Here is a 24,281-nt window from a genome sequence, read left to right as displayed (position 1 = left end):
AACCTGAGAAAATCCTTGTCCTGTGACAGAAAGGGTTTCCTGAGTTGTCAAATGGGGATAGTACTAGCGGAGGTCTGAGATGATTCCTGTACTCATGTGTATTGAGAATAAGAATTTACACTATGGCTTCCCGGCCGGGGGTGGGAGGGGGGGAAGGGTGGGAAGCGGGGGAGAGGGCAGGGGGCTCCCGGCCCGTGGGGGGCGGGGAGGAGAAAGGCACCCGGGGGCCGGGTGCTGATTCCGGCTGCTTAAGGAGAGTTACTCTTTCTTCTGAGCGCAGAATGGGAGTGGCCGGGGGCCGCACGGGCCCTCAGGCAGCGGGACGCAGCTGGTAGGGGGCCAGGCTCCTGTGGGCCCCACCGCCAGGGGGCAAGGTCGGCGCCCCCTCTCCGCGCCCCTCGAGACCGCATTTGCCGAACAGTCGGAACGTCCCGGGAGAGCAGCGCCGGGCCCCGGGCGGGGGTGCGCGGCCCGCCCACCGGCTCTGCCAGCGACTCGGCTGTGGGTGCGCGCGTTCGGTCACGCGCCCAGGAAAGCGCACGACGCGCTGTAGGCGCGAGCCCCGCCCACAGTGCCGCGCTCCAGGCCGGTCCCTCGGGGAGATGGGGCTCCCTCCAAGCACACCGTGCTCCCCCCAGTCACGCAGGCCGGAGGAAAACAAAATAAAGAACTGTTATAAGGCAGCCAAGATAAAAAGAAGAAAAGAACAGGCGAAGGAGCGCAAACAACAGAAAAGCAGGCAGAGCGGCGCTGAAGGCCCAAAGGAGGGTGAGCAGGAAAAACACGAAATCCTCAAATTCATATTGTGAGGGGCGCAGGGCGGGCCGTTCCCAGCGCATGCGCACTGTCCCGGTGAGACAGGGACGGTGGGTGTAGTCAGAGTAGGGTGAGGACCTCCGAGAGAAGCAGGGCAAAATATTTACTGTCAGAGCAATATAACAATGGGCAAAGTAGTCCCCATTGAAACTCTGTTAATCATTATGCAAAGTCAAAGTCACACTAATTCTCTAGGGAAAGATACCTAAGAATATAGACATCTTCAGTGAGATCAGTTAAAAGTCAAAAGGCCAAGAGCAACTTGGCCTGGAATGTTTGAGTGTTCTGCAAGGGTTATCAGCATAACCCGTGACCCCACTGTCAGCCCTAGCAATCAGACTATGATCCAGCCCACCTTGAGGACAGGGCAGGTGATGCAAGTCCACACCCCTAAGTTTTTTTCATGTTCTCGAAAAATCCTCAACTGCCTATAAAACTCCCTAGACCAAGAGAGCACCACTATGGGCTCTCTTGTCCCCTCCTGGCATAAGCCAGGAGATCTATTCTCTCACTTTATTTCTAAATAAAAGCCTGCACCTTGCTCTCCTACCTTGAGTGTTTGTGAAGCTCATTCTTCGGCTTCGTGAACAAGAATCCCGGCATCATCTTTTGGGGCTCGTCTGGGATAACTTCAGAGGTGAGTATCGGCATCCAAGCCTGCCTTTTCTCTCTCTGTCCTTACAGAAGGAAGCTGTCTGTGGCACACAAAATTGGGGGTTTGTCAGCCGCTTAAATGGGACTAGGCTGGCTGTCGATCTCGAAGTCTCAAGCGACAGGTTCCCCTGCGTCTCCCTCAGTGGATCCCCTGTCTCCCTTGGAAGCCAAGAATGTCACCTGAGTGGGGGCCGGGATTCCCTTTCAGAGACCTCTCCTTGGATGCAAGGGATTGAAGAAAGCCGTGGGCAACTGCGAGAGTCTAGGCTGAGGCTACACTTCAGCGGCTTCTCAGACCCCGACAGCCCAACTGGGTATCCGTGAGGAGTGTCTCTCTCTCTGTCTCTGACTTCTAGCCTGCTTCTTCAGGCAGCTTTGGCCTCAGTGTGGCAGGGGGTGTTCCTAACTCCCACCTAACTTCATCAATTTCAAGGAACCTGATGCTCACCACCGCAAGGTAAGAGACCTACGCTCCGCTCTTATTCTTGACTAAATGCTGTACTTTTTATCTCATAAAAATTTGTCTGGGCACCCGTTCGCCACTTAAAAGACAATTAGCGTCGGCTACCAGTCTTAAGTCTCGGTTGAAAGGTTTCTGGGTGTCTGCCGCTCCTTGATGCCCCGCCTCTGGACTGACGGGAATGTCGGGGAGTGACTGAGCCAATTTCCTACTTTCCTATCCTAATCTGCGGACTCCTAGGGCAGACCGGACTAGTAGACAGTGGTCCCGAGATCTCGGCTCCAGCCGACTGATCCCATAGTGCTGAGTGAACCTCTGGCTAGGCTGCTGCCTAAGCGAGAGTCGCAGATAACCCCCGACCTCTTGTTTCACAGATCAGATTTGTTATAGTAGGTGACTAGCTAAATCCCAGGCAGTGGCATAAACTGGTGTTTGAGTATAGACACACACCCCCTCCATAACTGTACATGTAAATGAACATGTAATAGATTAATCTCTAGTCTATTAATCTTCTTTCCTTAGAGGCAGTCGTCCTGAGGCTAGGCATTTCCTTTTCTGCAGCCCCAGGAAAGCAAAACAAGCTTGTGACTTAAATCAGGGCTCTGGCAGCAAGAAGTCACACAGTCCCTGCACTTACTTATAAGACAAGCAGGGAGCGCTCAAAGACAGCCTGTGCAGAGAAACTAGAGTCTGGATCAGGACTCCCAGAAAGCATGAAGTAAGAGCATACTGGTGAAGTCCCCACTAGATCCAGAGCTCTAAAGCAACTCTTGCTTAGTGTGGGAAGGTAAGAGGGAAATCAAGGCAAGATACAGGCCACGCTGGTAAAGAGTGGTTAAATCCAGTAGGCCTAGCAGAGGAAGTGACTGACCACTGTCACCTAAGCTCCAAGGCGAGGGAACGCCCTCACAGAGAAAAGGCCGACCAGGTGTCCCGCACCTATGTTTCTCTTTTCCAAGTGAGACCTTCCTCTTCAAGTTTAAAGCCAGACAAGCCTCTGGCATACATTCTAAAAAACTGGGAGCAATTTTGATCCCCAGAACCTGAAGAAAGTGCCTTATCTTCTTCACACAAGCCTAGGCTCAATACAAAGTCTCTAATTAGAGAGGCTTGGCCCCTAAGAGAAATACATAATAAAGTTATACAGCTAAATTTATTTTAAATGCAAGAAGGAAAATAGTCAAAAGTCCTGTAAACTACTACAAAATGGGACTAGTTTTCTAAATTTTTTTGGTGAAAATCTATTCTACTTATTGAGTTCAACATTATCTTCAAAAATTGAGAGGTTTTTAAACTAGACTCCCTGAAATGGAAGAAATTTTTCTTCTGCAATACAGCCTAGCTTTAAATGACTTGTGCTAGAATTGTACTTGCATTTCATTTACAGCCCCCTAGATGCACACAGTCCCTATCAGTTCAGAGCCTTCATCAGCCCTGTCTAGGGCCATCTAAACCTTAACCCAGTGATGTAAACTGTCTGCTCTTAGAGTGTATTCTTAAAAACTGAGATACTTTTAGTCAAATAAGCTAAGAAGAAAGGCAATTAGATATCAGTAACTCAAATCTCTGTATCAGTTTATCTGTTTGTGTATATATTCTTTTATGAAAAGTGTTGCTAACTGTAGTCATTATGTCTCAATCTGTATGTTTGTGTGTCTAAGCATGTAAATGAAAGATTTTTCTACCTCCGGATGGTATTAATAAAATTGATTTAAAGACAAGCACTTGTGAAAATTGGGCATTCTAAAACTTCCAGAAAATTCTAATAAAAAATATTAAGCATTAATGCTAATTTAAGTTGAACTGAAACAGACATGTCCTTATAGTTATCAGCTGCCTAAGTTTACCTAAAGTCATTTAAGTTAATGTTATCTGCTAAATCTTTCAAGAATAAAATGCTTAGAGGCTTGACTTTATCAAATATTCAGTAAAAATTTTGTAAGTAATCTAGCATAGTTGTTAGGAATGAGTAAACTAAATATGTGTAGCAAGTAAACACCTTAATAATTGTGTTACAGTATGTATACCTACCTACAGCCTGAGAATTTTTGTGATTACCTAAAACCTTAAAGTTTTGCTAAGTTGAAGATAAACTTTTGTGCTTAGTGAGAGATTGTGCTGTATGTTAGGCTGCACGCATCAGGGGAAGGGGTGAGCCTGATGGACAAACTCAGGCCTCCCCAAACAAGGTGAAGAGACCAACAGGTTCCAGTCCGCCCACATTCCAGAGCCTAATCAGATAACCCTCCCAACTAGAGCCCTTCCCCCAAGCTAAAGGATTATTGGTAACCTTCCAGTACCTGGCTAAAGGCCAATAAGAGACCCCCACGTACCCTAGATGAGCCAATCCGCACGCCAATGTACACCTTCGCCCTCCCTCCTCCTGCTTTCTTTAAAAACTTGCTGCCTGCCCTGCTGGGTGTGACTTCCCTGGCCTGTGTTTCAGACCACGGAACATCACCCGGAGGTGGCATTCAAATAAACTACCTGGCCCTTTGTTGCCTCTCTTTGCCTACTTACTTCAGTCGAAATTTATTGAAATTTATCTTACACTGTAAAGCTCATAGTTACAGAAATTATAAAATGTGTTCATAAATTTGTCAAAGAATGCTAGTGTAACAGTTTACAATAGCCTGCTTCTCAGTGTTCACTAAAAATTAAGGTACCTAATAGTTTTCAGTTCTAATTAAAACTACATTTTTGCATGTTAAAGAATGTGTCTTTTGATAAAAGAAAGTAACTTTGTTCTGAAGTACAGTTGTTTATTTAGAGAGAGAACTCTAAATGTTAGAAAAATGTAGAAAGTTTGTGGAAAAATGTAATATAGTCATGTTATATAAAATTAAAGCAAATGCGTCTCTATCAAGTACACAGCAAAATTAGCATTTTGTTTTCAGTTAAAAAGACAAAGATTTCTTAACTGTAGTCTGCTCTTAATATTGAAAGATTGCAAAAAGTTCTCTAATTGTTTTATCAAAGCAGTTTCTCATGCTTAAAGTCTAAGTGAATTAACAGAGTATTTAAGAAAATGAGATCTTACTATTAAAAAGACTAAAAGCTAAACTTTGCTAACTGTGTAACCTTCTTTATTTGCCTTTGAAGTATTTATTGTTATTCTAGTTAAATAGATAAGTATTGCTTCATAGCAACCTATAATCCTATTTAAGCAAGTGCCAAAAAAAAAAAAATCAAATACAAAAAGGTGCTTTTACCTCTAGTTAACTCTGATATTTTCCAGAGAGCCCCTAGAACATGTAAGAAGACTTTTTTCTCATTGGAGAAAGTATTTAGCTAATTTAGCTTATTTATCTAATATATAATTACCTGCTTAATTACCTAGAAAGCACTGTCAAAGAGAATAATGCTAAACTTTGCTATTAAATGTTTCGTGTTACAAAAATATCCAAATTTTCTTATGTCAACTATCTTACAGTAAGCTCTCATCAGATCTTTAACCATTGTCATTTGTAAGTCTTTTGTCATTTGTAGCCACTGTTTTATTACTCCTAAGCTAGTAAAGAACTAAATTTCAACAAAACAGGCATTAATTACATAAGATTAAATAAACTAAGGAAAATGATTTTGTAGTTGTTTCAAATGTTGCTGATAAAGTGTTTTAACGTTTTTCTCTTAAGCTGACAACAGTTTATTAAATGACTAATCTTTATAAGCAGAATTAAAACTTATCTTTCTCTCTACCTGATCCCTCCAGAATTTAAAAACTCTCAGTGACTATTTTTATATTTCATAGCAGTATGTTTATTTGCATAAGTTCAATAAAAACCTGCTTTCCTAGTAAGAAAACCAATTAAAAACACAAGTTATACTACCAAAACTTTAACTAGAATGTCATACCTGAGAGACATGTGCATAAACTCAGATATAAACAACTTTAAGAAACTAAAATTAACTTTATAGAGGCAACAAAGCCCCTTGGAAGAACTAGCCTAGTACCTTGCTTACAGAGTTCCCAGCAGCCTTACCAGGTGAGTAAAGAAAATCACTTCCTGGCAAATGCAGAAACCTCAAAAATGTCTTAAAAACCTCAAGAAGAGAAAAATTTGCCCAAATCTACAGTTACTGCAGGCAAAACCTAATACCAAATCTAGCTTAGCTTTCTGGCCTTGAGAGGCCTTTAAAAGTTCAATCTGAAATTCCTTACAAAAAGTTCCAACAAAGCACATTTAAAAGAACCTATGTAATCAATTGCTCTTCTTACTATACTTATGCAAATAATAAAACCAAGTGTTAATTGTTTTCTTAACCTAGTTACTTCTAATACAAATGAAGGTGATTTTAGAGAAAAGTATTATTTCAATAATGCAGCCTTATCCATACTAAATTTTAATACTAGACATTGGGACATAAACTAGATCCAGAATTCTAACTCCTTCAGAATATCTAGCTGTAATTTTCCAAATATTTTAGTTTTCTCCTATCATTTCAATTAAAGTTTTACTATTTCTAGTTCTCATATTCAACCATGCATTCTTAATCTCATCAAGTTTATCCTTCCATAATAGAAAATCCAACTCCAAATACTGCTACTTAACCTAATAACACAATTTGTTCTATCTTGCCTAAAAGCCACAAAACTGCAAATAGTAATAGAAATAAAACCTAGAATAGAAGCACCAATCTTCCGAGGCCCTCTCAACTGACCACTGATAGAGACCTAACTGCACCCCTTACTGCGTCCCTTCTCAGCATGAAGCAGCCAGAGCAGTCGTCACCCCCTTTCTGTAGAGGGGGGAATAAGACAAGAACGGTGGGTGTAGTCAGAGTAGGGTGAGGACCTCCGAGAGAAGCAGGGCAAAATATTTACTGTCAGAGCAATATAACAATGGGCAAAGTAGTCCCCATTGAAACTCTGTTAATCATTATGCAAAGTCAAAGTCACACTAATTCTCTAGGGAAAGATACCTAAGAATATAGACATCTTCAGTGAGATCAGTTAAAAGTCAAAAGGCCAAGAGCAACTTGGCCTGGAATGTTTGAGTGTTCTGCAAGGGTTATCAGCATAACCCGTGACCCCACTGTCAGCCCTAGCAATCAGACTATGATCCAGCCCACCTTGAGGACAGGGCAGGTGATGCAAGTCCACACCCCTAAGTTTTTTTCATGTTCTTGAAAAATCCTCAACTGCCTATAAAACCCCCTAGACAACACACCACTATGGGCTCTCTTGTCCCCTCCTGGCATAAGCCAGGAGCTCTATTCTCTCACTTTATTTCTAAATAAAAGCCTGTATCTTGCTCTCCTGCCTTGCGTGTTTGTGAAGCTCATTCTTCTGCTTCGTAAACAAGAACCCCAGCAACACCGGCACTGAGGGGCCCTCGGCACGTCCAGGACTGGCTCCTCTAGGCTTCCAGGGGACAACAGGCCAGGACCACAGAGGGAGCCAACCCAAGGCGCACCCCCAGGGAAGGAGCGGGAATACAGGTGGGGGCTCCTCGTGGCACTTGCTGGGCCCTCCCCTGGCCCTGGACTGAGACCCACTGAGGTGGGGGATGGGGGTGGGGGGGTGCAGGAGCCCAGAGGCCGTGCCTGCTGGGCGGTGGCAGGGGACAGGGTCTGGGGATCGTGGGGCATCCTGGAAACGGCCGCCCAAAGGGATGTGTTGCAACTAAAGAATAGTCCACATAAAAAGGTAGAGTGCGCCAGCCTACACACAAGGCAAAAGCACAATGAAGATTTGATAAAATCCCAGTCCCAGCAGGAAGCTTTAATACCCCTCTCTCAGAATCTGACCAGCCAAGAAAGAAACAGACATTCAGGATTCAAATAAAAATTAACACGTGTATGTATGTATTATACATTCTTTTTTTATGACAACAGAAATTCCCCCAAATTTCTTAATATTCTTGATACCCAGGAGTTTTTCATAAGTTGTGAAAAGTGGAGTTCTTACAGATAATGCTACCTGATCTGGAAATTAAGAAGTGAAAACATTAATCCATTTGGAAATTTGAACACTTTAAAAAATGATTCTCAGATCAAAAGCCATAAAACTTATGAATGACAAGTTACCCAGAAATCAATAAAATGAGTATACTTCATCTTAAAACCTTTGAGATGGAGTTAAAGTCATAGAGGAAAGTTTATAGATGTGTACATGATTACTTTCATTTTGGGCAAGAAAGTTTGAAATAAACAAGTTATGCATTTACTATAAGGAGGCAAAAAAATGAGAATAAGATTAAATTAAAAATGATAAAAATTGAAATTAAAGTCAAATAAAAAAGTTGAACTAATAATAGTAAAAGCTGGTTATTTTCAAAATATATTTAGGAAAGACAAGCTCCTGGCAAGCCTGCCTTTTAGACAAAGTGAGAGGAAATGAAGATAATCAAATTTAAGAAGCATGAGAAAGAAGATGAAGGGAATTGTAAAACTGCACAACTTGTCAGTTCATTTGAAAATATGGATAAAATTAATGGCTTTGTATAAATATTCACCCACAAAGTGAGAATAAGCCTGAATAGGTGGATAACCACAGAATCCTATGAAGAGGGTCTGAAGATCATGCTGAAAAAAGGTGGAAAGCTGCCAAAGCCAGTTTTTTCAAGTGATTTTACCAACTGTCCAAGAAACGTGTAATCCCTACTGTAAATCCAGGGAGAGAAAATCCCGGGGCAAAATACCTCTAAAAACCAAAATCAGTCAAAGGGAGAAATAAAGTTTAAAACCCACTTATTGCTTACAAACTGCAGTCCAGCGCAGTCTCTCTCTGCTCCAGAAGACCCAACACAAGCAAGGCAGCCCCTCCCTTTAACCTCTCAGGTTCAGACACGCCCTCAGTTAGCCGGTAATTACCATTGACACGGAGATGAACTTCTCTCCACCCATAGCTAGGCGAGATAATCTGGAAATATTACAATTTTACCCACACGTACTTACACAAACTGTTCTACAACAGAGAATGAGAAAGACAAATTATGGATCATTTATGGACCCTCCACTAAGTTCAAAGAAAGACGTCCCATCACCCCAGACTGTAGCCATTCCTTCCTTAGGAGAACAGGTGCAAACCTGCTGCATGAAGTGCTAGCAGATGGAACCCAGCAATACACTCAGACACACACTGTGGGCAAGCAGGGTTTATTCCAATATCACAGAGATGCTTCCTCATTGAGAGATCCATCGACACAATTCATTACATCCAATACACCAAAGAAGCAAAACCATGTGGTTTTATCATTATACACCAAAGTGCACCTGGTAAAACCCAACAGATTTTGTAATAAAAAACTCGATGTAAACGAAAATAGAAAAGAACTTTAAAAAATATAATGAAGGGTATTTTCTAGAAACCAACAACAAATAGGATGGTAACAGATGAAATACTGAGGGCATTAAAGGCAGAGACAATTTTAAAATGCCTATCATGTAACATTGCTTCATTTCAATCAAAGCAATATAGCAAGACAATCGAGCTTATAAATATTGCCAAAGAAAAGCCAAACTAGCATTTTTTATGGCTAAAATTTAACTTAATTTTTCCAGCTTTATTAAGGTATAATTGGTATCTTTAAAAAACTGCATATATTTAATGTATACAGCTCGGTGAGTTTGGACATATGTATGTAGTCCTGTTACCATCACAACAATCCAGGTGTTATTTATCACCCCAAGTCGTTAAAAAAAAAAAAAGAGTTTACACTATTGCTGTTAGAGCCGTGAGACAGATACTTGGAAGTTAAGAAAGGTTGCATGGAACAATGAATAGAAATGAAAAGGCAGAGCCTTGAAACCTATCAAAAGACAAAAAGCCAAAGGACATAAATGCTGCCCATTTGTAGTCATCACTCCCTTTTGAATACCAGGCATCTATTTTTCTGTCTTTTAAAAAGATTTATTATGTTTATTTAAATTAAGAAAAAAACGGTTCACTCATTTCTCCCACCTCCACAATTGGCAACCACCATTCCATTCTCTGTATCTATAAGCTTGTTTTGTTGTTGTTGTTTCTTTGTTTTTCCTTTAGATTCCAATTGTAAGAGAGATCCTATGCTATTGGTCTTTCTCTGACTTATTTCACTTAACATAATGCCCTTGAGATCCATCCATGTTGTCCCAATGGCAAGATTTAATTTTTTAATGGTTGAATATTTATTTATATATACATAAATGCCACTTTATATATAATAAATATATATAATTAAAAATATAAGAATATCACATCTTATTTATCCACTCATCTACTGATGGACACTTAGGTTGTTTTCTTATGTTAGCTTTTGAAAATAAAGCTGCAGTGAAGATGGATGGAGGTGCATATATCATTGTGAGTTAGTGTTTATGTTTTCTTCAGATAAATACCCAGAAGTAGAATTGCTGGATCATATGATATTTCTACTTTTAATTTTTTTGGAATCTCCATCCTGTTTTCCATAGTGGCTGCACCAATTTACAAAACAGTGCACAAGAGTTTCCTTTTCCCCACATCCTCACCAACACTTGTTTTTTTCTTTTCTTTTTGATAACAGCCATTCTAACAGGTATGAGGTTACATCTCATTGTGGTGACCTGCATTTCCCTAATGATTAATGATGCTGAGCATCTTTTAATGTGTCTGTTGGTCATCTGTATATATATCTTATTTGGAAAAATGTCTACTCAAATCTTCAGCTCATTATTAGATCAGTTGTTTTCTTGTTATTGAGTTGTATGAGTTATGTATATATTTTAGATATTAGTTCCTTATCAGATATGTGATTTGCAAGTATTTTCTCCCATTCAGTAGGTTGCCTTTTTCATTTTGTTGATGGTGTCCTTTGCTGAGTTGAGCATTTTAGCTTCATGTGGCCCCACTTATTTTTTCTTTTCTTGCTTTTGCTTTTGGTGTCAGATTTGAAAATATCATCATCATGGTAGTTCTACTTTAAATTTTTTGGGACTCTCTATCCTGTTTTCCACAGTGGCTGCACCAATTTACAGTCCCACCAACTGTGCCCAAGGGTTTCTTTTTGATACTAGCCTTACCACCTATGTTTTCTTCTACAAGTTTTATGGTTTCAGGTCTTGTGTTCAAGTCTTTAACCCATTTCGAGTTCATTTTTTTGTATAGTGTAAAGTAATAATTCAGTTTCCTTTTTGTGCATGTGGCTAACCACTTTTCCCAACACCATTTATTTAATAGACTCCCCTTTCCCCATTCTATAGCTTGGATCCTTTGTTATAAATTAATTGACCATATATATGCATGGGCTTATTTCTAGGTTCATTATTCTGTTCCATTGAACTATATGCTTTTCTTCATGCCACTACCATACTCTTTTAATTACTATAGTTACATATTTATTAAGATAGTTTGAAATCAGAGAGTGGTGATACCTCCAGTTTTACTCTTCTTTCTCCAGATTGCTTTGGCTATTTGGAATATTTTGTGGATCCATACAAATTTTAGGGGTCCTATTTATATGAAAAATGCTATTGGAATGTTGATAGGGATTGCTTTAAATCTGATATTGTTTTGTATAATATGGACCCCTTAACAATATTAATTCTTCCAATCTATGAGCACAGATATTTTGTTGATACAAGTGGTGAGAGTGGGCATCCTTGTCCTGTTCCTGATCTTAGAGGAAAAGCTTCGGTTCTTCATAGTTGAGTATGATGTTATCTGTGGGCTTGTCATATATGGTCCTTATTATGTTGATGGGACTTCCCTCTGTACCTGCTTTGTTGAGACTTTTTATCACAAATGAATGTTGAATTTTGTCAAATGATTTTTCCTCCTTTACTGAGATTATCACATGATTTTTATCCTTCATTTTGTTAATATGGTATAACACAACTTATCTCTGAATGTTGAAACATCTTCCATCTCTGGAATAAATTCCACTTGATCATGGTGTACAATAATTTTAATGTATTGTTGGATTTGGTTTGCTAATGTTTACTTGAGAATTTTTTCATCTCTTTTCATCATGGAAATTTGCCTGTAATTTTATTTTCTTGTGAGGTCATTGTCTGGCTATTTAGTTTTGGTAACAGAGTAATGCTGACCTCATAAAATGAGTTTGGAAGATTTTGAGAAGGATTGGTATTAATTTTTCCTTGAATGTTTGGTAGAGTCACCAGTGAAGCCAACTGGTTCTGTACTTTTGTCTGTTGGAATGTTTTTGATTACTGAACCAATCTCCTTACTAGTAATCAGTCTGTTCAGATTTTCTATCATGAGCTTATCATGATTCAGGTTGTATGTTTCTTGTAGGTTGTATGTTTCTAGAAATTCATCCATTTCTTCTAGGCTGTCTAACTTTTTGACATATGACTATTTATAATAATCTCTTGTGACCATCTGTATTTTTGTGGTGTCACTTGTACCTCCTCTTTCATTTCTGATTTTCTTTCTTTGACTCCCATCTTGGGGGGTCTAGCTAGAGGTTTGTCAATTTTGCTTATCTTTTGAAAGAACCAGCTCTTAGTTTACATAATATTTTCAATTGATTTTTAATTGCTATTTTGTTTATTTATGATCTAATCTTAGTTACTTCCTTCCTTTTACTAACTTTAGGCTTTGTTTATTCTTCTTTTTTTAGTTCCCTCAGGTATGAAGTTTGAGATTTTCTTGTTTCTTGAGGTAGGCATTTATCACTATTAACTTCCCTCTTAGAATTGCTTTTGCAGTATACCATAAATTTTGGAATTTGGCATTTCCATTTTTGTTTGTCTCAAAGGTATTTTTTGATTTCTCTTTTGATTTCTTATTTGGCCCATTGGCTGTTCAGTAGCATGTTGCTTAATCTCCATATATTTGTGAATTTTCAGTTTCTTTGTGTGATTAATTTTTATTTTCATACCATGTGGTCAGAAATGATGCTTGACATGGTTTCAGTCCTCTTAAATTTAAGATTTGTTTTGTGGTCTAACATATGATCTTGGAAAATGTTACATGTGCCCTTGAGAAGACTGTATATTTTGTTGCTGTTGGATGGAATGTTCTCTAAATATCTGTTAAGTCCTTATGGCTAAATATGTAATTTAAGGTTGATGTTTCCTTATTGATTTTCTGTATGGAAGATCTATCCATTGATGCAAGTGAGATGTGAAAGTCCTTACTATTGTTGTCTTGCTGTCTATTTCTTTTTTCAGGTATGTTAAAATTTGCCTCATGTATTTAGATGTTCCTATACTGAAAGCATCATTTGTAAATTTTATATTTACAAATGTTATATCTTCTTGTTGGATTGACCCTTTTAGCATTATGCAATGCCCATCTTTGTCTCTTATTACATCTTTGTTTTAAAGTCTGTCTTATCTGATATAGGCATAGCTGGTCCAGCTTTCTTTTGGTTTGCATTTGCATGGAATATCTTTTTCCATCCCTTTACTTTCAGTCTGTGTGTATCCTTACATCTCTCATAAAGCAGCATATAGATGGGTCCTTTTTTGTTTTGTTTTTTTAATCCATTCAGTCACTCTATGTCTTTTTATTGGAAAATTTAGTCCGTTTGCATTTAAAGTAATTATCAGTACGTATGTACTTATTGCCATTTTGTTAATTGTTTTCTAGCTGTTCTGTGGTCCTTTCCTTTCATCTCTTGCTTTCTTCCTTTGTGGTTTGGTGATATACCATAGTGGTATTTTTTTGCTCTCTGATTACCTTTAGGTTTACATAAACAACTTGTATCTGTAACAGTCTATTTTAAGTTGATAACAGTTTGAGTTTGATTTCATTCTAAAGCTCCATATTTTTACACTCCCGTCACATTTTATGCTCTCGATTTTACATTTTGCATCTTTTATCTTATGTTTCCCTTAACTAATTATTGTAGTCACAGTTACTTCTATTACTTTTTTAGCTTTCATATTCACTTTATAAATGATGTATCTACTACCTTTTCTATATATTTATCTTTCCAATGAGATTTATTCTTTTAAATATGTTCTTGTGACTAATTGCACCCTTTCTTTTTTAGTTTAAAGAAGTCCCTTTAACATTTCTTGTAAGGTGTGTTTAGTGGTGATGAACATTTTAAACTTATGCTTGTTTGGAAAAGTCTCTCTCTTTCCTTCAATTCTGAATGATAACTTTGTCAGGCAAAGTATTCTTGGTTGGAGTTTTTATTTTTGTTTTGTTTTCTTTCAGCATGTTGAATATATAATGTCACTCCATGCTGGCCTGCAAAATTTCTGCTGAAAAACCTGCTGATACTCTTATAGGGGTTCCCTTGTATGTAACAAATTGTTGTTTATGTTGTTACTTTTAAGATTTGCTCCTTGTCTTTAACTTTTTACAGTTTAATTATGGGTCTTTGTGTAAATTTCTTGGGGTTCATCCCTTTTGGAACTGTGTGGGATTCCTGGATCTGTATTTCCTTCCTTGGTTTAGGACAGTTTCCAACCATTATTTCTTCAAATAGATTTCTGCTCCTTTCTTTCTTTTTTCTCCTTCTGAGAGCCTATAATGTGAATGTTAGTCCTTAATGTTTCCTGTAAGTCCCTTACATTATCTTTACCTTTTTTTTCATTTTTTTCTTTGTTTCACTTGAGCATGGCATACTAATACTTTTTTATATTTTTCTATAATTGGAGGCAGATGAAACATTTCCAGCAGATCATGATCTCCAGGTACATATAAAATACATACTAAATGTTGAAGTGCCTGAGGTAATATCCTAATTTTTCCAGTTGCTCATTGTGTGAACTTGGTCAAGTTTCTTAATCTTTCTGTGCTTCAGCATTTTTTATTTTTGCAAAATGGGAGTAATGTAATATCCACTTTATAAAATAATTATGAGAACTAAATGACAATATATGTTATAAACCTGAAACTATTTACTATGGTTACTGCTCAGTAAATATTGCCACTTTTCTTTATTAATATTTGGCATCCTTCAACAGGAAGAACATTCTGTTGAGTTATTTTCAGTCTTTCCAGTTGTAGATAAATATAAATATAAACAGGTATCCTCACCAACAAGTGAATTAAATGTACCTTTAGAGGCAGCGACAAGCTTAGGAGCCCTAAGGTAAGGCAGTGAGTGCCTTTCATGTATCTCACAGATGAATGAGCAGGACAGTGGTGTTCATCACCAGTAAATATGCCTTATGAGAAATGTTAAAGGGGCTCCTTTTAACTGACAAGAAAGGGTGCTGCTAGTAACAAGAACACATTTGAAAGAATAAATCTCACTAGAAAGGTAAATATATAGAAAAGATAGTAGAAAAATCACTTATAGATAAGAACACACATTTACATGTATATGCAAATTCCAACTGCCTCTCAAGATATGAGAAACACTCTTCATTTGCTGTATTAATTACTTCATCTCATTAAATGTATGTGTAATTCATCTCAGATTAAGACTCAGTGTATACTTCAAGTTTTTAAAAACATTTTTGGGGTTTAAAAATCCAAGGAAACATACATTTCTAAGTGCCATGCATACACTACCTCAGTTCACAATTTTCTGGGCACCTAACCCATCCATCAAGGCAAGAAAACAAAGTTTTCAAAAACAATAAAGAATGAAAAATCAGAAGTAAAATTACCACTATTCACAGGTGACAAATTGTTTAAATAGAAAAGCCCTAAGGAATTCACTAAAAATCTAGAACTAAAAAATTAGTTTAGCAAAATTTCAGTTTAAAAGGTCAATGTACAAAATCCAACTGTATTTCTGAATACTGAGAATAATTAGGAAATGCAAAAAAATTTCCAATAGCCTTATAAACCAAACCAAGCAAACAAACAAAATACCCTAAGTGGGGGAACAAAAAATGGACAACAGATAGATGATTAAAACTAGAATATATTGTAGCAATACATTAAAGAAAACATAAATAAGTGAATTATGCATGCCACAGTCATGGATTGGATAACTTGAAATTGTTGGGATATCATTCTTTAAAAGCTGGTCCATAGAGTCAATGCAATCCCTATCTCAATCTCAGCTGATTGCTTTGTACACATTCAAAGGACCTAAAATAAATGAAACAATTTTGAGAAAGAATAAACTACCTGATTTTGTGATCTCTTCTAGAGCTGTAATAAAGGCAGTGTAACATAGACATGAGGATAAAGAAGCAGAAGTTAGTGTCCAGGGAGACCCATATATATATATATATATATATGGTTAATTGATTTTAAAGGCACCGAAGTCATTTGAAAGTGAAAGTAAAGTCTTCAGTAACTAAAGTAGCCATTTGGAGAAAAAAATTAGTTTGGCTTCTAACTCAGATACATACAAATATTAAGATGAAATATAAATTATAGGCATAAATATAAAAAAAAATTTCTGGAGGAAATTATGAGAGAATAGGTTTGCAATCTAGATATAGGCAAGGATTTCTTACAACTCACAGCATTAACACTAAAATCCATAAATTCAACTTTGTCAAAATTAAAAACTTTCATTTTTTAAAGATACAATTAAAAGATGAAATGCTAAGCACATACTTGGAGGAAATAGTCACAAAACATATATCTAATAAGTGAATTTATACAGAATATCTAAATAACTCTTACAACTCAACCATAAAAACCCAATTTAAAAGCCAAATAAACATAGGCAAAGATCTGGCCAGAGAGTTAAAAATATACAACATCCAAATGACCAAAGATCACATGAAAGAATATTGAACATTATTTATCAACATGGAAATACACATTAAAATTACAGTAAGATACCACTCCACACCCATTATAATATATTTAAAAAAGGCTGTCAATACTGAATGTTGATTAGGATTGGCAGCAAATGGAAGAAGTCCTTAAAACTGCTGGCAAGAATGCAAAATGGTACAGCCTTGGGAAAACTGCTGAGAGAGCAACAGTAAGAAGAGATTTTGAGTTCCAAGTTGATTAACTCTGAAGATAAATTCATGGCTTATTACTAATCTTTTGAGAGGTTATCTAACATTTAGAGCAATGAAAATTAAAATATGAAACAACAGAAACACCATGCAACTCAGTAATTTTATTTCTAGTTTTTAAGCCCAGAGAAATGAAAATATATCCGCTCAAGGACTTGTACAAAAATTTCCATGGTTGCTTTATTTACAACAGAAAAAAAAGGACTGGAACATTTATCACTAGAAGAATGGGTAAACAGTGTGGCATACTGGCACAATGATTTGGTGATAGCAAACTACCAATGCAAGTAACAATTGGATGGGTCTCAGAAACATTATGTTGTGTAAGAGAATTCAGATGCAAAAGAATATATACTATGTGTAAGATAAATTCCAACTGAAATAAGCAGGTGAAGAGAGGCAACAAAGAGCCAGGTAGTTTATTTGAGTGCAACTCCTGGGTGAAGTTCCACGGTCTGGCTATCACAGGCTGGGGAAGTCACAACCGGTCAGGGAGGTGGGGGCTTATAAGGGGTTAGGAGGGGGAAGAGTGGGCAAGCTATCCTAGGGGGCGTGGAGAGGTATGATTGGCTAAAGGTAGCATAATAGATAACTAGAAACTTTTTTCCTTCTAAGAGGGAGGAGGCTGACATCTGGATCTTAGTTGGCACATCAGAAGGATGGAAATCAGGAAGAGCTGTCCCCTTTCCATATAAGGCATGGACCTTGGGGTCTGTTCTGTTCTCCTTTTATGGCATCTCTCTGTTCTGTTTGCATGTCCTTGTTTTTCCTTCCTCCAGCCTAACATTCCAGCCTTTTGCTCATAATGGGCAATGACTCAATCTGGCTACTTCTGGCTAACAAGGAGCATTGTGGGGGTTTGGGGCTGGTATTATGCTGAAGGAGGGGGTTCAGTGGGAAGAGGTGAAGTAACATCTGGTTGGTGGCGACCCGGGGTCATCTGGTTTAGCTGCTGTTGGAGGAACCTGAGGACACAAGGGGCAACTAAGAGTAAACCACAAACTGTTATTAAGGGGCCCAGTAGGGGCATTAGCCAGGCCATTATGGGGGACTGGAATTCTGGATCAAGTTTACATCTCAATGACTAGTATTAGGATTTAGTATAGATAAGACTGCATTATTGAAACAATACTTTTCTCTAAAATCACCCTCATTTTTATTAGAAGTAGCCAGATTAAGAAAATAATTAACAGTTGGCTTGATTATTTGCATAAGTGCAGCAAGTAGAGCAATTGATTACATAGGCTCTTTTAAATATGCTTTGCTGGAACTTTTTATAAGGAATTTCAGATTGGACTTTTAAAGGCTTCTTGAGGCCAGAAAGCCAAGCCAGACTTGCCATCAGGTTGTGCCTGCAGTACCTGTAGATTTGGGTGAATTCCTCTCTTCTTGAGGTTCTCAAGACATTCCTGAGGTTCTTGCACTTGCCAGGAAGTGACCTTCTTTACTCACCTGGTAAGGCTGCTGGGAACTCTGTAAGCAAGGTACCAGGCCAGTTCTTCTAAGGGGCTTTGTTGGCTTTATAAAGTCAATCTTAGTTTCTTAAAGCTGTCTGTTCATATCTGAGTTTACACACGTGTCTCACGGGTATGACATTCCAGTCAAAGCATTGGTAGTATAACTTGTGTTTTTAATTAGTCTTCTTACAAGGAAAGCAGATTCTTATTGAACTTGTGCAAATAAACATATTGCCATGAAATATAAAAATAGTCACTGAGAGTTTTTAAATTCTGGAAGGATCAGGTATAGAGAAAGATAAAGTTTCAATTCTGCTTATAAAGGCAGTCATTTACTAAACTGTTGTCAGCTTAAGAGAAAAAGCTTAAAACACTTTATCAACATTTGAAACAAAAAGTTACAAAATCATCTTCTTTAGTTTACTTAATCTTATGTAACTAATACCTGTTCTGCTGAAATCTAATTTCTTACTAGTTTAGGAGTAATAAACAATAAGTAGAAATGACAAAAGATTGATAAATGACAATGGTTAAAGATCTGATGAGAGCTTACTGTAAGACAGTTGTCATAAGGAAATTTTGATATTTCTGTAATACGAAACATTCAGTAACAAAGTTTAGCATCATTCTTTTTGACAGTGCTTTTTAGGTAAATATATATCAGATAAATAAGCCAAATTAGCTAAATATTTTCTCCAATGAGAAAATGTTCCTCTGACATGTTCCAGGTTGCCCTCTGGAAAACATCAGAGTTAACTAGAGGTAAAAGTACCTTTTTGAATTTGATTTTGGGAAGTTGTCAGAAGAAAGTTTCTTTGGCACTTGCTTAAATAGGATTATAGGTTGCTATGAAACAATACTTATCTATTTAACTAGAATGACAACAAAGTACTTCAAAGGCAAATAAAGAAGGTTACACAGTTGTTAGCAAAGTTTAGCTTTTAGTCTTTTTAATATTAAGATCTCATTTTCTTAAATACTCTGACAACTCACTGAGACTCTAAGCATGAGAAACTGCTTTGATAAAAGAGAACCTTTTGCAATCTTTCAATATTAAGAGCAGACTAACAGTTAAGAAAACTGTTTTTGTAACTGAAAACAAAATTCTAATTTTGCTATGTACTTGATACCAAGACTCACTTGCTTTAATTTTATATAGCATGACCATATTAAACTCTTCTACAAACTTCTTTTTACATTTAGAGTTCTCCCTCTAAATAAACAGCTGTACTTTAGAACAAAGTTACTTTCTTTAATCAAGACACATTCTTTAGTATGCAGAAATGTTTTCCTTATTACTTTAAGTAGTTTTAATTAGAACTTTAAACTATTAGGTACTTTAATTTTTAGTGAACACTGAGAGGCAGGCTATTGTAAACTGTTACACTAGCATTGTTTGGATTGACAAATTTATGAACATAGTTTATAATTCCTGGAACCGTTTGCTTTACAGCATAATCTTTAAGCACAAAATGTTTAACTTAGGAAAATTTTAAGGTTTTAGGTTACCACAAAGATTTTTAGGCTGTAGATAGGTATACACACTGTAACACACAATTAAAAAGGTGTTATCTTGCCACACTTATTTAGTTCACTCATTCGTAAGAACTATGCAAGATTACTTACAGGACCTTTACTGAATATTAGACAAAGCTAAGCCTTTCAGCATTTTATTCTTAAAAGATTTAGCAGATAACATCAACTTAAATGATCTTAGGTAAACTTAGGCAGCTGATAACAACAAGGACATGCCCACCTCAGCCAAACCCAAATTAACATTAATGCTTAACATTTTTTATCAGATTTTCTGGAAGTTTTAGAATGCCCAATTTTCACAAGCGCTTGATTTTAAATCAATTTTTATTAATACCACCCGGAGGTAGGAAAATATTTTTCATTTACACACCTAGACACACAAACATACAAACTGAGACACAACGACTACAGTCAGCAACACCTCCCACACAAAAGCATATACACAGACAGACAAACTGATATAAAGACTTGAGTCATTGATATTCAATTGCCTTCCCTCTCCTCAGCTTCCTGTCCGTGGCTTCCAGAACCACGGGGTGGGAGAAGCATGTTCTGGTGGGGGAAGAGGGTGGTGAAGGCGGAAGGAGAGGGGGAGGGGGTGGTGCAGCCACTGGAAGAGGAGAGCAGGACAACGGCATGGTTGAGAATGCAGGACTTTAAGATGGCGGCGACACTTGTGAAGACAAAGGAGTTAAAGATGGTGGCAGAGAGGGGGGGAGGGGATTGTGAGCTGAGGAGGCGGGCGACTGAGGTCTTCTGGCGGATCTGAAAAGGAAGAAGGACTGAGCAGAGTAAGATGCTGACAATCTTTAACTGGAGATCAGGCCAGGAGAACCTGAGTCATTGAACACTTAACATAAAGGTCTGGGCGGGAGTGCAAAGTCCAAAAAGCCTGTACATATGGGATTTCACTCTACTCTCTGCTCCAGTGGCAATAATTGATCAAGGTGGTGAGGAGGCTAAAATTGAAAGTTCCCTCAGGGGGCCAGTGAGATTGATTGTCCAGGGGATACTGAGGCCCGGCCTCAGAGCAAAGAAAGACTAGCTTCCATTTGTGAACTTCCCGGGACAAATATAGAGTAGCCAAATTAGAAATGAGACACCGCAGTGGGGTCTGAGCCTCTTCTTTTGAGGGTTGGTTCCCCATGTCTGTGTCACCCTCCCAACTAATCCTGCTGAGAGGAGCACCCAGCATCCCAAGCGCACCAAGTCAGGGGAGATGGCCTGGGAGCCTGGGTGAGGGATGTCTCCCCCACCGCAGGGCCAGGGGTGGGTCGGATGCCCGCAGAGGGTAGGCCAAATGCCCAGGGGCTGGATGCCCCACCTGGACATAGCTATGATTTCTAACGGACCAGGTGAAATGGAGTTAGGAAGGGAAACAGACCGGGGGAAACTAAGGGACTCACCAGAAAATAGTCGATGCAGCGGAGAGCAGGCTGAGGTCCTGGGTCAGGGAAGGAGGGGGCGGGGCCACTGGTGGCTGGTCAGGGCCCCATGCTCACACTTCTTCCCAGGTTTCGGCACCAAATGTAAGATAAATTCCAATAAATTCCAACTGAAATAAGCAGGCGAAGAGAGGCAACAAAGAGCCAGGTAGTTTATTTGAGTGCAACTCCTGGGTGATGTTCTGCAGTCTGGCTATCACAGGCCGGGGAAGTCACACCCAGTCAGGGAGGTGGGGGCTTATAAGGTGTTAGGAGGGGAAGGAGTGGGCAAGCTATCCTAGGGGGCGTGGAGAGGTATGATTGGCTAAAGGTGACATAATAAACAACTAGAAACTTTTTTCCTTCTAAGAGGGAGGAGGCTGACATCCGGGTCTTAGTTGGCACATCAGAAGGATGGAATTCAGGAAGAGCTGTCCCCTTTCCATATAAGGCACGGACCTTGGGGTCTGGTCTGTTCTCCTTTTATGGTATCTCTCTGTTCTGTTTGCATGTCCTTGTTTTTCCTTCCTCCAGCCTAACACTATGCTGTTTTATTTATACAAGACCTTAGAATAGCCAGCCCCAAGCTGTGACTATAAAAATCAGAGCAGTGGCTTCTGGGTCTGGGGATGCAGAGGACAGACTGGGAAGATGAATGAGAATATCCCATATCTTGATTGGGGTGATAGGTGCCAGGTATATATCTTTGCCCCAGTTCTTTGATCTTTATATAAAATCTTTTTATTTTATTTTGTGTGAATCATGTGGAATAAAGTAATAAAAAACATGTTATGTAGAAAACAGAAAAGAGGTAAAAAACACCACACCATTGTGAGCTTATCACAGATGATCATTTTAACATATTTTTCTGTTAAATCTATGTGATGAATATCTATTGCTTTCTCACTTTAGGGGAATAAAGAGTGTTAAAAATTGTGAATGGTTCCCATAAAAAATTCCTGTTTTCTAGATCATGCAATCAGGTTGTTCAGTCTCTGAGTACTGAGTGCTCTGCACCCACTTTTCAGTCAGACCAGTGACCAGCTATCTGGATTTCCTTCCAGCCTTTTGGGGAAGAGTAAAGAGGCCAGAAGTAGGGGAGTATTGTTTGTTCTTCATAACTTTGTCCTTCTTTCTTATATCTCTAAAACCAGTAAACAAAAATCAAACAAAAAATCCCCCAAACAAAAATCACCAAACCCAAAACAAAAATCACCAAAGATACTTATATCAACTCTCTGGTAAATATAAGAACTCATGCCTCCCTATTGTTGCCATAACTGCAGTCTTTCTGTTACAAGTGTTTCCAAAGACACCTGTCCTGTTTTCACGCTCACACACAGGCAATCCTGCCACCCTTCCAATTCTTTGCTTTGCTCACATTGGGAAAAGTAACACTCCTCAATAAACAAAAGAAAACTGTTTCTATGAAGGTTAAAGATATTCTCTTTATACTTAGGAGGAAAAATATTGTAGATATGCTTTGGCTTGCTGACTAGAGGCCCCCGGGGATGGCTCATTCATTAACTTTGTTGACAGCAAGAACAAAAGGCTGGGCTCTGAGTTGATTTGCTCTGAAGATAAATTCATAGCTTGTCATTGATCTTTTGAGTGAGGTTATATAAAATTAAGACCAATGAAAATTAACTATGGAACTTCAGAAACACCAAATGACAGCTTATCAAAATGTGCGTACATATTTGTGAAAAAAAGTCCACCCTGTGCTGACATATGCAATTCCTAGGGGTCAAGTTTGTTCTCGGGCCTTGTCTGGGCCACAGCAAAGAATTGAAGGGCACACAATAGAGAAGCAGAGTGAAAGTTTTATTTGAACACTGAAAGGGAGATTCTGGACAGAGTCAAGATTGACAAAGGCCCCAGATTTTTAGGGGGAAGAGTCTATTTATCACAACCTAGCTGTGAGGCACTTCGTTGATTGACAGGGTGAGTCCTTTGATTGACAGTTCTTGTTCTATACCCATTCCTCTTGGTGCACATGTCTTTTTCCAGAATGCACACAGAAATGCCCAATGAGGGGTGGGGGAGAAGAAGGGGGCGAAACTGCAATTTTATTTTAATGAGATTATGAGGTGTGGTTTTGGTGATTCTTAGTTTTGTTCCATTAGGCCTGCTTGGGACCTGTTGGGACCATTTGGCCTGGTCCTGATAGGAAGTTATCTCCCTGCAAAGCCTTTGTTTTCTTCACTGGGACCCCTACCTGGGCAGTTTGGGCAGTTTTTTTCCTTGAACGTTGTCTTCCCCTTCCCTGGTTGCTCACGTCTCTCCTACCTAACACAATAAGTATAATGTCAGGCCTTACAAGGCTTGGAAGGGATTTGAAATCTAATATTAAAATGAAAACTGCCTAGCTTAATTTCTATTCAAGAATCATTTATAGAAAGCATCTGCATTTTGAAGCTTTTAGACTATGTAAATAGACTTCTTTTCTGCTCTTAACTCTAGATAAGCATCCTTAGTGCTGAAGAATACACATTTGCACATATTGAGTGTTAAGTGCTCTTTTTTCCTGCTTTGTGCTCTGTATTTCAGCCTGGTAGCTTTGCCTAGGGGAATGGTATCGTTGTGGACATGGCTGCTGATGTAAGAGAAAGGATTTAGACGAGCTTGAGACAGGCTCTGAATGATGGATTCTCCGGGTGGATAAGCAGAGGCACAGGAGGGTACCACTGTGATAACAGCCTCAGTGCTTTGAAATGAGACCCATACGATGCCTAATTTACCAGTGCTGTGCTAAAGAATGTATTTTATTTCATCAGATTTTGCAACATCATATTCTCAACCTGTAACTATTTTCAGTATTTGAAACATACAGTCCATTTCATTTCTTTCTTCCTTTCTTTTTATTCCATTTAGCAAAGCTTTCTCTTTTGGAAGACACATTTCCCTTTTCATGATATTTAATACATAAATACACTGTGAAATTCTTTTATGCATAGCTATACATTCTTTCCCTCAGAGCAAATTACCTTTCTCAGCCAGTGACACCACAGGAAAATATCCTTTGGGGGTATCCCTGGTTGTGTTCCACTGTTGATGTCTCACTTGACACCTTGATTGGCCTTCCAATCTCATATACCCTCCTGGCAG

The 24,281-nt window shown here is 38.6% G+C and overlaps 1 long non-coding RNA gene across 1 annotated transcript in view; it reads left to right on the top strand.

Moving 5' to 3' along the window:
- Positions 1-24,281, top strand: part of LOC130682967 (uncharacterized) — a 44,174-nt gene that overhangs the window by 10,008 nt on the left and 9,885 nt on the right. The window contains exon 3 of the long non-coding RNA XR_008996468.1: positions 1,501-1,927. This is a non-coding gene — a long non-coding RNA (uncharacterized LOC130682967). The remainder of the gene's footprint in view (positions 1-1,500; positions 1,928-24,281) is intronic.

The sequence above is a fragment of the Manis pentadactyla genome, chromosome 3, assembly GCF_030020395.1.
Source record: "Manis pentadactyla isolate mManPen7 chromosome 3, mManPen7.hap1, whole genome shotgun sequence".
In the NCBI taxonomy this organism is placed as follows: domain Eukaryota; kingdom Metazoa; phylum Chordata; class Mammalia; order Pholidota; family Manidae; genus Manis; species Manis pentadactyla.
This window is presented reverse-complemented; position numbering and strand designations above follow the sequence as displayed.